We start from the raw sequence: 16,604 nt of genomic DNA, 5'->3' as shown, positions 1-16,604 counted from the left end.
CAGGCCCCATTTCTGAGTTTAGGGGCCTGTAGTCCATGGCTACAGTTCATAAGGGACGCTCCCACCTGAAATGCCCCTCCCGTCCATGCTCAAAGCATTGGTCCATCAGAGTCCCATCAGCAGACTATTTCCTGGGATGGTGGGACTTCCAGTGGTATGTATTCCTCTCTTCAGTGTTCTTGGTCTCCCGCTTTGTATCGCGTTGGTACTCAGGTTCTTCCCTTTGGCTGGGGATACTTCCCGCAGAGTTGGTCACATCAGCAGTCCCCATTCTTCTTTCCTCACCCAGCCTCAGCTGCAATTCTGGACCTTACTTCTGGAGCTTCCTGGTCTCAGTGCCTGAGGAGCCGGGTCCTCAGCAGCCATGTAATCCTGCATGAGCGACACTGCCTCTGACAGGTTCAACAGCCACTGGTGCTTCACCCACTCCCTTCCTCTGGCTGGGAGAATCTGGGTGAACGGTTCTAGCACAGTCCTCTCTGCTACTGTACCCCGGTCTGTCTCTCGTGGTTTAGCCAGTGCCAGCAGTGGTCCCACAGACATTGGGTTATCACTCGAGGTTGGACTCCATGTGGATACTCCTCCTGAGGAAACTTCTATCAGAACATCTCGAGGCTTATGGCCAGGTGGTCAAGTTTGGCCATAGCCATGAATTTTTGGTGTGGGTCTATTTCCTTTTCTTCTAAAGGCAAACCTTGTCTTGGACAACCCTTTGAACTATGAAAATCAGAAACAAATGCTCCTGAAATCTCTCTCTCATCCCCAGAAATGGCCCCACCAATGCAAGCCTGACTAAGCAACAAATGAACTTGAATACTATTGCCTATTTAAGAGCATAAGAATGGCCATACTGGGTCAGACCAAAGGTCCATCCAGCCCAGTATCCTGTCTGCCGACAGTGGCCAATGCCAGGTGCCCCAGAGGGAGTGAACCTAACAGGTAATGATCAAGTGATCTCTCTCCTGCCATCCATCTCCACCCTCTGACAAACAGAGGATTGGGACACCATTCCTTACCAATCCTGGCTAATAGCCATTAATGGACTTAACCTCCATGAATTTATCCAGTTCTTTTTTAAACCCTGTTATAGTCCTAGCCTTCACAACCTCCTCAGGCAAGGAGTTCCACAGGTTGACTATGCGCTGCGTGAAGAAGAACTTCCTTTTATTTCTTTTAAACCTGCTGCCCATTAATTTCATTTAGTGGCCCCTAGTTCTTATATTATGGGAACAAGTAAATAACTTTTCCTTATTCACTTTCTCCACACCAGTCATGATTTTATATACCTCTATAGATATATGTATATATATTGGTATATTTTATATACCTCTATTGATATATATATTGATATATTAGTTGTTATCTCTGTTTAAAGGAGAGAAACCCATGCCTTGCCAGCTACTAAGTTAGCTAATGCCACTCTAACATAGCATGGCTAAACTTCCTTTTAAGCATTTTTGCTATGTGTTAATGCGTGCAGATTCAGCAATTTGTCTAAGTAGTTTCTCTCTGTTGTATTTAGCACTGCAGATTTCCCCCTGGGCTGCTGGTCTTATCTGACTAATTGACTTTGGCTAATGGTCCAGTGGCTTAGCCTCTGACTTCTGCATCATAAGTGGGGCAATCAGTAAGTTAGAGAGCAACAAGTTAGCTTCCATGGCAGAACCAAATAAAGCTGCCAAAGCAATTCATATTGAGCTGACTAAGAAGAATTTTTAATTTCCCTAACACAAGAGACTTCAGAGGGACTTTAACACTTTAGACCCCAGTCCTAAACCACCTCTCCTAGGATCAGATTAAAGCAATATCGTGCCCTAGGCATATTATTATGTTCACAGCATCCACACAAGGAAGTTAGATACAAACATTAATATACCTGCTGGAAGGTTGCTAGGTATCACTATATTGCGTATGATTTGGAACAATAACACACAAGAACCCAAAAAAAAGAGAGAAAGCAGTCTGCTCCTAAAGCAGAGAGTACCACTCACTTTCTAGGTTTCAGAGTAGCAGCCATGTTAGTCTGTATCTGCAAAAAGAAAAGGAGTACTTGCGGCACCTTAGAGACTAACCAATTTATTTGAGCATAAGCTTTCGTGAGCTACAGCTCACTTCATTGGATGCATTCTAGGGTGGCTCTTTTCAAAATGACTCTGCTGAAGCTCTCTTTGCTATAGAGTCCCCTAGCCCTCAAGCTGGACCAGGGACTCCCCCACCCCCTGACAAACACTCTTAATGTGCTACACTGCAATTCCAACACTCCACGATGCACCATGACCCTGCCCCTTCCATTTACAGTGGCAATCTCCCTTGTCCCTACTCACCTCCATGACAAGCAGGGACAGTGGTCCCCTTCTCCCCCAAGGGTGACAGCAGAGTCCACTTCCTCTCAGGAGCAGCCAGTGGTCTCCTCTCCCAACTAGAAATACTAGCTGGCAGCAACCTCACCCCCTTATTCACCCCAGTAGCCATGGTGCAATTGGTTGGCTTAGGGGTGGGGGTTGGGCCTGCTGCGTTGTTCTCAATCTGCCACACACATAACTCTGTGCTGGCAGGGATCCCCAGAGCATTGGTCTTGGCGTTAATACCCATGAAAATTCATGGAGCAGTCCACCCCTCTCAGAGATATTGTATCCAGTTGTCTTCAAACTCAGGCAAATATTGCAGCTTTGGATGCATTCAGGTCACACTTTCAAGACTGTCTTCATGCCCATGCAGTTGAACCAATGAAAGTCACTCTTTCTTGTAGGAGCTGTTCCACTTTGTATAAATAATTAGTCATTGAGCCAAAGAGAAACTCTTCTAGGATGTAGGAAATTCCCTGATTTGAAGCAGGGCTTTGAACCTGTGTCTCCCATATCCCAGAATAGTGTCCTAATCTATCATGGACCTGAGAAACCTTCCCGATGACACCAATACATTTCCATGAAAAGGTTTGGTGTTGATGAATCAGAACATTTTGTCAGAAAATTCCCATTCAGTGTTCTCATCTAGCGCATGACAGATGAGAAAATAATCAGGATAGTTCGTGTAGTATAGACTAAAAAATTCATCAGAGAGAGAGAGAGAGAGAGAGTGTGTGTGTGTGTATGTATCCTGGGGTTAGACTCCATTTCCTTCCATGAAAGTGGGGTGGTTAAAACCAAGCATGCCTTTTAGAAAGCATTCTTTATGCAGGCTAATATTCCTTAATTTATGCAAAAAATACATTACAGGGAGGGAAAACAAAAATAAGGATCAAGAAAAAATATCAAGGCAAAAGGAAGAAAAGGGGCAGAGCTTTCTTGGTTTGTTCCATCTAATCTTTAGAGATTATTTTTCTTCTAGATTAAAATAATTTTCTGACTACATGTCCTAAACAAACAGCTCCAGATTTCAAAACGTGTCCACTTAGAGCTGAATGTTAGAGCTGCAAAGTTCAGAACCAATTCCAAATTCTCCAGAAGCCAACACATTAAGAGCTGGAGCTTTGGTTTGGGTTTATCCATGCTGTCTGTCTACCTATGAATTTTAGGGCTTGTGTACTGGGCTCCAGGACTGCAGGGAAATTAATATGTATTTACTAAAAGTGTGAAGTTGAAGTGAATTGGTTAAATTGCATTAAATCCCTGTGTGGATGCTGTTGTTCAGAATTCAAGTGACCTTAATTCAGTTTAGCTTAATTCACTTTAGAAGTCACCACTTTCCTGGATGTAGCCATGTAGACAAGCCCTTAGCATTTTATATTGCTGCCCATCACTGTAGTATCTTCTTTACAAAATGTATAGAAATGTATCATGTTTCCTAGTACATAGAATGACTCCATTGACTTGAATAGTCTTTGGATCAGGCTCCTAATTTCAGGTATAACTCCATTCATCTCAGGGAATGAATTTGGCTCTTTGAGTTTAATAGTCCACTCCTCTTATCCAAGACCTTCCTCCAAATGATGCTTCTTTGCAAGCCCAGGGCACTTGAATATATATGTTCCAGGCTGATGGGGAAAATGCCAGGATAAGATGGAAATCTTAAACTCTCAGCGGTCCGGCATGACTGACCCAAGATTTTTTAAATGTGTCCTTGTAAAACTTTACTTCTGGAGTAAAGAGAATTCACCCTGGTCTGTCTGGAATCATGGACTAGCTTTGTGCTGAAATCTATTAACCAATAGGACAAGGACATTGCTTTCCTTCCACTGTTAGCAGAATAGTCCCCAAACTAGTCTGCTTAGTGTAAGGAAGGTGAGGAGCAAGATCTCCTCGTTACTCTTGGAGATTGGCTAGGAGGCTGGTTTCTCCAGATGAGAGCTGGGGCACACTGATGGTTTGCAGTGGGAGAAATATGCACTCCCACTGCCTGAGCTGTACCTGTTTTGGGAATAAACAGAGAAATCTGGGCGCTCAGACTGTCACCATTATTACTATTTACATTACAGTAGTGGCTAGCCACCTCAAATGTAACTGGGACCCCATTAGGCTGGAAGCTGCAAAGATAAGAGAGAGTACCTGAGCTTGCATTCTAACAGACAAGACATATAAAAGGGAGCCTGATTATCCCCCTTTTACAGATGGGAAACTCTCTGTGACTCAGTTCAAATAACTTGCCCAAGGTAATCCAGAAAAATCACTGGCAGAGCCAAGAGGTGAATCACAATCTCCTGAGTCTCAGTCCAGTGTCTTAACCACAAGACCATCCTTCCTTTCATGTTTCATTTTGATTCCGCTAAATAGGTTGACTGTGTCCCCAAAGTCCAGAATCTTTTGATTTGTACATTGAGATTTCTTGGGCCAAATTCATCTTTGGCGTAACTCCATAAAGGGATGAATTTAGACTCTGGGGTTTTCCTTACATAAGAATGGCCATAGTGGGTGAAACCAATGGTCCATTTAGCCCAGCATCCTGTCTTCCAAGAGTGGCCTATGCCAGATGCTGCAGAAGGAATGAACAGAACAGGGCAATGTATTGAGTGATCCATTCCCTGTCGTCCAGTCCCAACTTCTGGGAGTCAGAGGTTTAGGGACATCCAAAGCATGGCATTGCATCCCTGACCATCTTGACTAATAGCCAGCAATGGACCTATCCTCCATGAATTTATCTAATTCTTTTCTAAACCCAGTTATATTTTTGGCCTTCACAACATCCCTTGCTTGGAGAAGAAACTCAATGAAGAGATGAGCAAAGAGAGGGCTTGCTTCCCAGCAGTCTTTGCACGCTTCCTAGCTCAACTTCCAATAACAGCAACAGAAAAACAGACTTTGACTTTTTGTATTCTAAGCACTGAAGTTAAAGAAGCAGGGCCAGATCCTCAACTGGTGTAAATCCGTGTGGCTTGACTGAAATCATCGGGGATATACTGATTTACAGCAGCCAATGATTTGACCTTCAGTGTATCAAAAGGAACCGTAATAGAGAGAGTTTTCTTCGGTGTTACTTCCTCCCCTCTTATGATCCCTTACAAGAAAAGCAGAAGCTACACTGAGCCCTAAGGAACATTTGAGACTGCGCCTTTCATGTCTCTCAAACTGAAAAGTTTTTAGCACTTTGTTGTCTGAAGCTGTAAGTTAATCTGTGCACAAATGCTCCTACTATAAGTAAAAAACGATATGCAAATGACTTCCTTCAACTGCTGCAAGGCTTGGGATTCTTTCTTTTGCCCCCTCTGGCTGAAAGGAACATGCTACAGCTCATCCATCTGTTGCTTTTGAACTCAAAACCAGGATCTCTGTGTGAAAATCTTTCCCCATTAGATGAGATGTTAACACTCAGGCAGGAGCAAACTTTAAAGTACTGGTCTTTGCTTCGTTTGGTAGGAATTTTGAAAGCTTGAATTGTACTGGTCTACTGATTCCTAGGGTGCTCACTAGGGGAAATCTCTATCAGAACAAAATATTTTCCCAGTGTAACTACAAAAAGCTATTTTTTTCCTTTGCGTAACACAAAGATTTTTCTGCCCATGCCAAATAGATGTGTACTGTACATGAAGCACACTCCATGGCACTGAAAGGTCTCTAGCAACATACTAAGTGCTAATGTCACCACAGCTCAGCTCTTTGGTGTGGCCGGTGAGAAATGGGGGAGTTGGTTGGTTGTCAAGACCAGTCCCTAGTAATGATAAGACTCCTGATCTCGGAGGAAGTTCTGATTGATTCCAGACTTTGCAGTTGGATCTGTCTGGGTGGGTTGTCCACACCCCAAAAAGTGTCTCTCCTTTGGGATCCTTATAGACACTCTCAGCTGATAAATCAAGGACTAAGGAGACCACAGATACTGAATCCCTTCTTAGACAAGTTAAAAGAAGCTTATTCTTTTCTGTCAGGTTTACTTAGCACTGCCAGCTACCTTGGGCAAACCCAGTGAACCAATTTTTTTGACCTCCAGGCCTGATCTTCAAGCCTAGAATGCATGTGTCAGAGCCTCAGCAGGCATAAACCGGGGGTAGCTTCACTGAAGTCAACGGAACTATGTGGACATATACCAGCTTAGGATCTGGTCTCATTTTTATCAAAGCCCAGTTTGATCCAGAGGCTGTGGCAACATACCTGTCACAGGGTGACTGGCCCCTGTAAATAAAGTAGGTAAATAAAGTAGGTGCCAATAAAGCAGGTGGCTGGCCCCTGTAAATAAAGTAGGCCAGCAGGGCCAGTAGGCCAGTAGACTGTTAGAGGGCTTATTCCTTCACCTTCTTACTTCCGTGGTCCTTCTCGCATGAACAGAGAGCAACAATACCCGAAGTCCGAAGGTGCAAACAATTCAATGTTTATTGGGGTGAACTTCCAGCAAGCAATGATTCCAGTTTCCTTCCTTGGTGTCCCCCTTCCCAGCTCTGATGCCACAGAGCCTTTCCTGTGTCCCTGTTCCCATTCCCACCCTTAGCAAAACATAATTCCAATTCCCCCACCCCCATTCCCTGTTCCCATTCCCCTACTTATACTTCCTGATTGACTGCAGCCTATATAGTAAAACTTGAGTTCTGCTTAGCTATACCTTAACCAATCATTTTACTGAAATTTAACTAACCAATCCTACCATATTGTAACATGATTATCTAACCAATTATACCCCACCACCTTAATTAGTTTACACCCAGCAAAATTAATTATACAGCAGACAGAAACAATCACAGAACCAGACAGAGATTATACACACAAACAATAGGGAAATGGGGACTACAGTGACAGAACAACAAAGAAATGAGGATTTCACACTCCTGCTATTGATAATTGAGTTTTTGCCAGACAGGATGCTACCAAACTAAGTTTTCTTTAAATCTTCTAGGCTCTTCCCTTTCTCTGGAGGTGATCGGCATTATCAGGACAGGATTGTATTCCTTAACAGCCCAATAGCACCTTCTTTCAGTGTGACTGGTGAGGACGTGACCATTCGCTTCCCTGCTTATGGCTGCCTCTGCTGCTTAGCCAAAGGCCTTAGCCTACGAACAGGGCCTCAGACTGTCACAGTAAGAGAAGGCCCTTACACTGGCAGACAGTGATTTTGATTCTTTCTTTTATACCTCTATAACTAGCTAAGTGATAAGAATACACCTAAATTCTTAAAGTATAGGCCTTTACAGACAGGCCTGAATATCTATATCCTAACATAGGACAGCAGGGTCAGTAGTCCAGTCTCTGTAAATAAAGTAGGTAAATAAAATAGGTCCAAATAAAGCAGGTGCTCCCATTTGGCCAATTAAGAGAGTGTGGCAGCACCTGAGGCTATAAAGGATCGGGAAGGCCTGGTGAAAGTTAATCAGGAAAAGTCAGGATACTGAAGGAAGTCTCTGGGGAAAGCTGTAGAGAGCAGAAAGCTTGCTGCAGGTCCTCCTGGGAAATGGGGAGGAAATAGTGGAGAGGCTAGCCTGCTGCCCTGTAAGATCCAGAACTAGTGATAGGAGGTTGAACAGGACAGAGGGCTAGTAAGCCAGTGGATGGGGCTAGCTGGGGCCTATTGAGGAATGCTGAGGCTATGCTGGAGAGCCAGGGTGGGGTGAGAGTTGGCGGAGCTGTATTGCCTGGATTATGGTGTCTGAGATTGGTTATGTGCACAGGGTTTTCTTCTATAATAAATTAACTCCACACAGGCTATTTGCACTAAGATAGACAGTTGGGACGGTTTCAGGGAACTCTGAAAGGAGAAACTGAGGCAAATGTGACTGTCATTCGGCAGCCTGCCTCAGAAGTGTGCTCCAGGCAGGGGCCACCCTATGAGAGTGCCATTCCTGGCTGTTAAGTGCACTGATTGGCACTCAGCTTGCTGATCCTGAAGGCAACTTCAGAGATCTGATTTTAAAAGCAGTTTGGAAGGGATTGAAACCTCCCTGCCTCAGGGTACAAGCCAATCTCTAACTGGGGTTAGGGAGAAATGTTCTAGAGGGGGAGGTCCTCCCTTAATTGCCCACTTCAGGGTTTCTTGCACCTTCCTCTGACACAGCTGCTACTGGTCATCACTGGTGTGATCCAGTATGGCAGTGCCTAGGCTTCTTATGCCACAACCTGTCTCACCAATAGCCAAGAGGAGAGAGAAGTCAAGTAACCTCCTTCACCCAGCCGTCGAGAGGGGGAGAACTAAGTAGCCGAGTTCTGGGATTTGGGAAGGGGCTATGCCGTAACAAAAGGAATGTGGCTTTGCGGGAAGGGCCAGCAGCAGTGTTTAGTTTCCTTTTCAGCCTGCCTGAAGTTGGCAACTCTAGGAACCAATCTAAAAATGTTGCCTTCATTCATTTGGGAGTTTGCCAGAATAAGGACTTCGGAATAAGGGTATTAAAGATTCTACAGGCAGAGGGATGATATATGTGTCACATCCAGAACACACGATGGCGTAGTAAAGTCAAAAAGTTTCCTTGGCATTTGTTTGGAATGGCCTATGTAGCTCAGCAGTGTCTCGTGACCAGTCCCAAACTCATGGTGATAAATGCTGGGATTTCCAGAGGAAACCTATGGGAATTAGGCACTGGATTCCCATGAACTTTCAATGAGAATGGTATATCTAGCTCCTTTTAAAGTCTCATCCAAAACCGCTATGCCACACGACAATGTCAGGCACTCTACAGCAGGACAGGTGGTTTAAGCAGCTACACAGTATAGCCTGACCCCTCTAGATTTCCACAAACCTGGTTCATCCCCATCACATTCAGCAGGAAGCTGAGATGTAGCCAGAAGACTTGCACATTGCAGTGTTTCATGTCACCTGCACCACACTACTGACCCATTCCCAACTGGCCAAACCTCCTTAGGCGAGGGAAGAAGAGAGAGAAAAGGAAATTGTTTTGCTGTCTGAGTGAAAAACCAACATGAGCTTTTCTCACCCAAGGCATCTAAAGGCTGTAAAATAGGGCAGCATGTGTGGGGACCAAATGGACCCTGATGGGCTCATATCAGGAAGCCATGGAGCATAACCCATGGAAAGATTTTGCTGTTACTTACCACAGTTGAAGATGGAGATGGTGAAGTCATGGATGATAGAACTCACCACACAGCTGGATTGTGGATGAATGATCCAGACCTGAGAGGGATGTACATTTGAATTAGAGCCCCTATAAGATCCATTTATTCTTCATTCAGCTCTCCGATCAGCCACTCAAAAAAAAAAAAAGGAAAATTCATGTCTATGTAAGATCTCTTTAAACAGCCTAGGTAATTACTTGAGTGCATGCATTATATACAAAGCTGCTCTGCCCGTAGCTAGGCACAATCATCAAAATATAATTAACTTTAAAAAAATGTTTAACTAATTTTAATGCAGAGACACACACCAGAAATCTCCACCGTCAATCTTTTTATTTAATTTGTGAGCTCAGAGACCAGGGGCAGAGCTTCATCCTGAGCTTTTGAATTTCCTGGCTTTCCAGCCACCTGTGTCAAAAATTCTTTCCATTGTATTAAACTAGTCTGTTCGGGAGAGCTACTAATCGTATAACAGCGCACTACCAGGAGAGTGCAGCCATCAACTAAATGGACCAAATGAGATGGTGTGGGCGGTGGGATTTTAACTGACTTGTAGTGCTCATAAAAAGTGTCATATTAACGGCCCCAAAGACTCAAGGCCCCTGTTGATTCAGCAAAGAAGGAGCTGTGCTGTGCAAGCTTCTTGAGGTTGCTCTAAGCACTGGGGCCAATTTAGCACCAGGATTGCAGAGGCTAAAATCCCCCCTTTCCTTTCTCCCACCCAAGTCTTCCTCTGAGTCCACCTGAAGTAAACCTGAGGATTTGATCCTAAATGTCTCCGTACCTTTTGTATGTGGTAGTGGACAGATGAAGTGGCACCAGCACATCCTCTCATTCTCCCCAGAGTAAGGAACCAAAATCCTACACCATACACAAAATGAAAATACCAACAAGTGGGTTAGCAGACTGCACATAACTGTCTACCCCTTTCTTCTGCCCCGGTCAGTAGGAGAGCACCAGTAATGCATCCACTTCTCCTTTTATTTAATGGGGTTCCAGCCCTGGCCAGGCCACAAGCATCACTACCAGGTTAGGTCCAGTGCTTCCTTTGCACATGGCCACTTCAGGATCCCAGGCTGCTACTTTGGTGGAGAGGTAGGCATGGAGCATTGGCACGCTACCTCCATTTCTTCCCAGTTATCTCACGCCCCAAATGCAGTTGCCAGCCAGGGCCAACTTAGCTTTCAAGAGCTGCTACGAGTGCAGCTAAGTCCCAGTGGTACCCACGGTATTCTTATTTGTGTTAAAGGGATGGCCTGTCAATTTTCCCCCTTTGAAGTCTCTACTGGGTTTGGTCTTTACTGCTTCAGAAGGACAAACTCACATGCTTAGAGAAGGAAGCCTCATTCTACTTCATGGTGTGGACCATATCCTGATAGATAGATTGGCCAAAGGACCCCACCCCCTCTTGATCCCATAGATCAGCTCCCCTCCCATTTGCTACTGCATCATGGCCTAACAGCAACAGCAGCCATTGCTTACATGGAACTATTGTAATAGGAAAGTGTTTCAGGTATATGAGGCCTTTGGATACAATACAGCAGCTGGAAATGTGAAGATGGGGAGCCAGCATCCTGGCACAGATCCACAGATCAACAACATGTGCTCCACAGCCCACTGTTTAAAAACCACTGACCTATAGAGGAAATACAGCCAGACAGAGAGAAAAGGTGTTACAGGAGTGCTGTGCAAAAAGAGATGTAGGAGTTTTTACTTGTGTATGTAGATAGTTAATAGGGTACATCTACTGGTCCATAAGAACATGTAGAATTGTTCTTAGGTTAATAGGCTCTTTGCAGTTGTTGTTGTTTATGCATGTGAATGGCTTCCTGAGTCTAGCTCTTAAAAATGGAACAGATTCTTACCGTCATTGTTCATTTGATTGGGGTCATATCCATGCGTTCACAGAGGGATGGTTGCCCTGCATTGCTCACTGATCAAAGGTCTTGCACCATTTACACCTATTTAAAAATACCAATATATCTGTTGGATGGCAAGCCACTTGTTCAGTCGGGACGATTGGCGCGCTGGCTCTCAGCCAAACAGTAGCAGCAAAGCTAAGTGACCTTGATGTTCCTTGTTCTATAGTCCACCCCAAAAAGTTTGCTGCTCCTCAGAGCCTCTGAAGACAAAATCTCACTGCTCCAGTAAGCCAGGAAACTTGAATAATTATTAGCACTGCCAGTGTCGGGAACTTTTCACCAAACTAAAGAAGACAAAAAAGAAACCATCAGAAGATCAGGGCTTGAGTCTCATTTACACCAGCATAAACCTGATGTAACCCCATTGAGTTCAGCAGGGTTACTCCTGACGTTCTCCTCTCCCACTCAGAGGAGAAGTTGCATGTATATTTATTATAATCTCACAAAAGGGAATAAATGAGGCAGACAATAAAGTAGCACTTTTTATCCCCCCAGCCAAAAAGTATTGGTGACATACATATCTAGAAGCCTCCAGGGGCCCAAATTACCATCATGCCTTCTGCAGCTGACTTTCCCCATTGATCAAGCTTGTCTAGTTCCATTTATATTAGCTGGCCTAGTTTTCAGTTCCCTTCCTGAAAGGGATACAAAATCCTTTGGAAAACCCAACCCAACCAAAGCCTAACTACACTCAGGAATGCTTTATACAGAATAAATCATTTCTGAACTCTCTGTAACTCCATTAAGGGGAAGCCCCAAGGACAGAACTGTCTCATATTCCCCCATTTTACAATGGGGAAATAAATACTTACGTACCTCTCAGGATGTGAGGGGAAGGAACAGGTTCTTAGGCAAGATCAGTGATGTTTGTTGGTAAACCCCTTCGAAATCTCTGGCTGAAAGGCACTGTCAAGAGTTTGGGGAGGGATTTTCAGTGATGCTGACTTCGGTGCGAGCAGAGTTAGGCCAAGACTTGGTGCTTCTGGAAAACTCACCCTACAAGGTGTATTGGAACATTTGCTCTGTGTGCACACCCAGACCGCCACGGCATGCGTGAGCATGATGGGTTGACTTTTATAGGGGGGTTGGAGGGACTACATAGAAGGGGCCTGCGATGCAGAGAGCAACATGTCCACTACCTGGTGCAAACCTCTCCTGTCTAAACCCAAACTAAATTCATTCAGAGCCAGATTACGCAACCCTTAGTCACGTTTAGTAGTACCATGCTCCATGAATAGATCTACTGAATTTCCTTTGTCTAAAAAATCAGTTATCTTCTCAAGGAAGGAGATCAGGTTGGACTGGCATTATCTACCTTTTGTAAAACCATTTTGTATTTTATCCTAACTACCGTTTACTTCTAGCTCCTTAAATACGTTCTCTCCTCTTTCATAATGTTTACTCTCGGGCCTTTTTTTCCTTTGAAACGTGGAGGATGTCACATACTGCATCTTAACAAAACACATCTTGATGTCCTATTTTTCTTTTCTTTTTTTTAAGTAGAGCTTCAGAGTTCTTTAATGTCCCCATTTACTGCACTTTTTATTGAATGCAGAAATCTATAGTATACCACTGGTCAATAAAGAGCTGTTTATGGAAAGCAAAAGCTTCTCACAGATGCTACAAACAAAAAAAAGGGAATAATTAATACATGGTGAACAATGGCCACTGGGCTGTAACTAATAAGGAGAATGTATCATCTGCTAGAAGAAAGGTTTCATTTCACACCTGCCTTGAGGGCCTGGTGATATTTCTCCTGCTGTCGGCAAATACTGGCCATAGTTATACATTATGAAATGGCTGTTTTATCTAAGCATGGAAAACTCTTTTGGCCTCTTCTGAAAGTTAGTTATTGCTTGCATAGTGCATCTGTGCCAGTATCATTTGAGCAATAGCGTTATCTTCTTTCTGCTGCCCACAGGTTCCAGGGGATTCGGTGTCCTCACTTAAATTACCCTCCTCCCCCCATGTCTAAAATTTATTTGCATATTTTGTAACAGATTTACGGCCACTTAGGACGCCACGATCATCTTCTGGCCAATCAAGACTTAGATCTTTCTGCTTTGTAAAACACAGGCCTTCTCCTACTTAACTTAAAGGACAACAGCTCCTGGCACACAGCTGAGCAGTCCTGGTTCCATCCAGCAGAGGGCAGTGGTGCACATCAGCACGGACTGGTATGTTACGGGTGGAATTTTCAGACGCTCTCATCACTGGTCTAACTCTGCTTCCATTGGAATCCGCGGTAAAATCCCATCCTATGATGTCCAGTTCCACTGCCATTACAGAAGTGGATGCGAAAACCTGTGGAAATCAAGGGGAAGGGTGATAGGGCTAAGGAGCTACGCTCAGGCTCCTGCTCTCTCCTTAGCTCGGCCCCGCTCTGTCTGACCCAGGCAATTCCAGCTCACACCGAGGTCGGGACCACCCTCCGACTCCCCGCCCCCGGCCTCCTGACTCTCTCATTAGCCTGCCTGTCAATCAGGCTGACCTGGAGCACTGGCCTCTCCCAGTTGTTCCTGGGGACTGTCAGACTCAGGGTCCTGATTTCCCATCGACCCTTCCCCTTTCTTTTGGTACTGGGAGCTAGCCAACCAAAAAAAACCCACTGAGTTTTAGTAAGGACCCAACAGTCCCCTTACATAAAAGCAAAGCTCTAGAAAACCCAGTGTTGGTACAAGCTTGCCACGTCTCGGCATGGCTGGCAAGACTGGTTACAAGGTTACAAGGATTTTTAATGGTGTGTTTGCATAGGTATTAAGCAGGCTGAGGTCTCATATACCAAACCAAACCATGTTTCAAACTGTTTAATGTCGGACAGTGACAGGGGCCTGGTAACACCTTGGACTCTTTGGGTCGGTGACAGCTCACCATCTCTAACACCTTTTTCACTGAGGTTGTTGCAGCACTGGGAAGACCTCAGGCTTTACTGAAGTTAATTAAATAGCTTCTGAGGGGAATTCTGACACTGGAGTGGTAATTGTGGGGCTAAGTAGGCAATTGGCTCAGTAATTGGGAGGATATATTTGGCAGGAACTGGGAAGCAAGGGAGTCAGGGAGAGGAAAGAAAGCTGTGTGGAAGTCTCCACCTGCTATATACCTATGATTTCCCCTGTTATGCTTTGAAATGAAGATTAAATGCACACGTGGTGAAAAGGAAAGGGCCTACGTGTGTTTGTAGCTAGGGGACCACAAGAACAGACGAGGCAGCGGTGCCCACAGGGTAGGTGAAGGGCCCCTTTATTCCATCAAAATTAATACAATAGGCCCCAATCAGGGTTGGAGCCCCATTGTGCTAGGAACTGGAGAAACACGAAGCAGAAAGTTAGCATCTACCCCAAAGAGTTTACAATCTGATTTTTTAAATATCAGATGGAAGCAAAACAAGCCAACACACGGGCTTTGGAGCCCAAGGCTCTGAGTTTAGAAGGCTGGTTTCAAATTCTTTGCCTTGATGATCAGATTCTAAGGATAAGGTAGGAATGTGAGACTTCGCTTGCTGGGATATGTGAACCCTATGAAATTACCCCAAAGTAACTATAATAGGCTATTGATCATTTCAAGGTTAATTATGATAGGTCTTTGGGGGAATGGTATTCAAAATGTACGCTGAACAAAACTTCAAAAGAGTAAAGGAGAAAACAAGCAATGGACAAAGCATTTTGACATAGACATGATGTGTGTGTGTGTGTGTGTGTGCGCGCGCGCGCCCGGGTGTGATAACACCCCTCCAAGAAGGATTATCTCATCCCAGCAAAGAGAGGTGGTTGTGTTTATAAAGCTGAGTGTGATCAGAGAAGTGAGATGTCAGACTCAGCTCAATAATTAAATCAGTGGTCAGTGACATCTCTTTTGAAGGACTACTGCTCATTAGACTTTTTCAGATCACTTGCATTAAAATGACAGCATTTTAACATCAAAGTCCGAATGATTCACACCCATCCCCTGCTTTTCTTTGGCGTGTTAGTTTTTATTTTAACCCTCAGCATTGTAGCAGGTTAGCTAGTAGCAGACAAAGGGATGTTCCATCCTCAAACCCACTCCTTAAAATTGAAGTGACATGAAGAAAGACATCAGTAGGTAAACCAACTGACACTTAATCTATGTGTGGTTTAATCTATACACACACTTCACCAACATGCTTAAATGAAAAATAATTCATGGCAATTTACATTTACAACTTTTTCTGAGATTGCTTTGTCTTTTAACTAATGCTCTTGGACAGCAGCATTGTTGAATTTCATAAAGCAGGGCTGATAAACTGTCTGAGCAACTAAAGAACTGAGGCGTCTTGCTGTACAAAATGAGACCTGGGAGATTTTGTTAGATGAGCAATCAACTGTGGGAATGCTGATAGCAACACTACTAATTTTAAGGCTTAGTCTACACTTAAAATTTAGATTAACATAGCTACATTGCTGAGGGATGTGAAATAGTCACACCCCGAGCACCGAAGCTAATCTGACCTAAGGTCTGGCGTCTAGACGCAGATAGGTCAACAGAAGAATGCTCAAAAATAATTCCTGGGGCTTCCTTTTCAGTTTGTGCATAGTTGCTTTCTGTTTCATTTGAAGCAAAGTCAATTGGCTTCTCTTCTGGACATACTGTGAGAGATAACTCATCCTACCCCAAACATTGAGGCATCATGCAGGCAAATCAAGATCAAAGTGGGTTAATGCCTCTGAGGCCACATTAAGTAACAAGTCCTTACCCTTTTGAAAAGCTTTGTCATATCGATCTGTCTAAATCCAGGTTTTTCCTTGCCCTACATTATGAAGTGGATTCAGTCTGGTAGCCAGATGAGGAACAAAGGATTCAGAGTGGTTCTGTAATCCCAGGAAAGAATGGAACTTACTTAGTTTTTCTGGGAGGCACTGGAATGTCCATCGGGCCTTGACCTGTACTGGTGCCTTGTGAAGAACTTTGGTGTTAATTACATGGTTCATGTCCCCTAAGGACTACTGGAAGAGTGCGGGGAAAGCACATCACAATGAGAAATATAGGACAGAGTGAAAGAGAGCATGAGCCATAGAAAAGACATGAATAAGGGACAAAAGGTGTTCTTAAGTGTCTAAAAGCCCTAGAGAATTTGCAGTAAGGAGGACAGCAAAGCATCTGAAAGTTGGGAGTGGAAATCTGTATCAGTTCTAACAATGAGGAGTCCTTGTGGCACCTTAGAGACTGACAAATTTATTTGGGCATAAGCTTTTGGGCATAGCACTGCCGCCCCTCCCCACACACACTTGGTAAGGCAACTCCAATC

At 44.2% G+C, this 16,604-nt stretch overlaps 1 long non-coding RNA gene across 1 annotated transcript in view; it reads right to left on the bottom strand.

The window, feature by feature from the left end:
• The window catches only part of LOC141991732 (uncharacterized), a 112,921-nt gene extending 101,616 nt beyond the window's left edge, over window positions 1-11,305 (bottom strand). Inside the window, exons 1-3 of the long non-coding RNA XR_012640444.1 lie at window positions 11,285-11,305; window positions 10,204-10,280; window positions 9,445-9,551 (exon numbers count right to left, since the gene is read on the bottom strand). This is a non-coding gene — a long non-coding RNA (uncharacterized LOC141991732). The remainder of the gene's footprint in view (window positions 1-9,444; window positions 9,552-10,203; window positions 10,281-11,284) is intronic.
• Between the last annotated feature and the right edge of the window lie 5,299 nt (window positions 11,306-16,604).

This window comes from Natator depressus, chromosome 7 (genome assembly GCF_965152275.1).
Source record: "Natator depressus isolate rNatDep1 chromosome 7, rNatDep2.hap1, whole genome shotgun sequence".
NCBI classification, from domain to species: Eukaryota; Metazoa; Chordata; order Testudines; family Cheloniidae; genus Natator; species Natator depressus.
The sequence above is the reverse complement of the archived record's forward strand: the minus strand, read 5'-3'. Positions and strand labels throughout refer to the sequence as shown.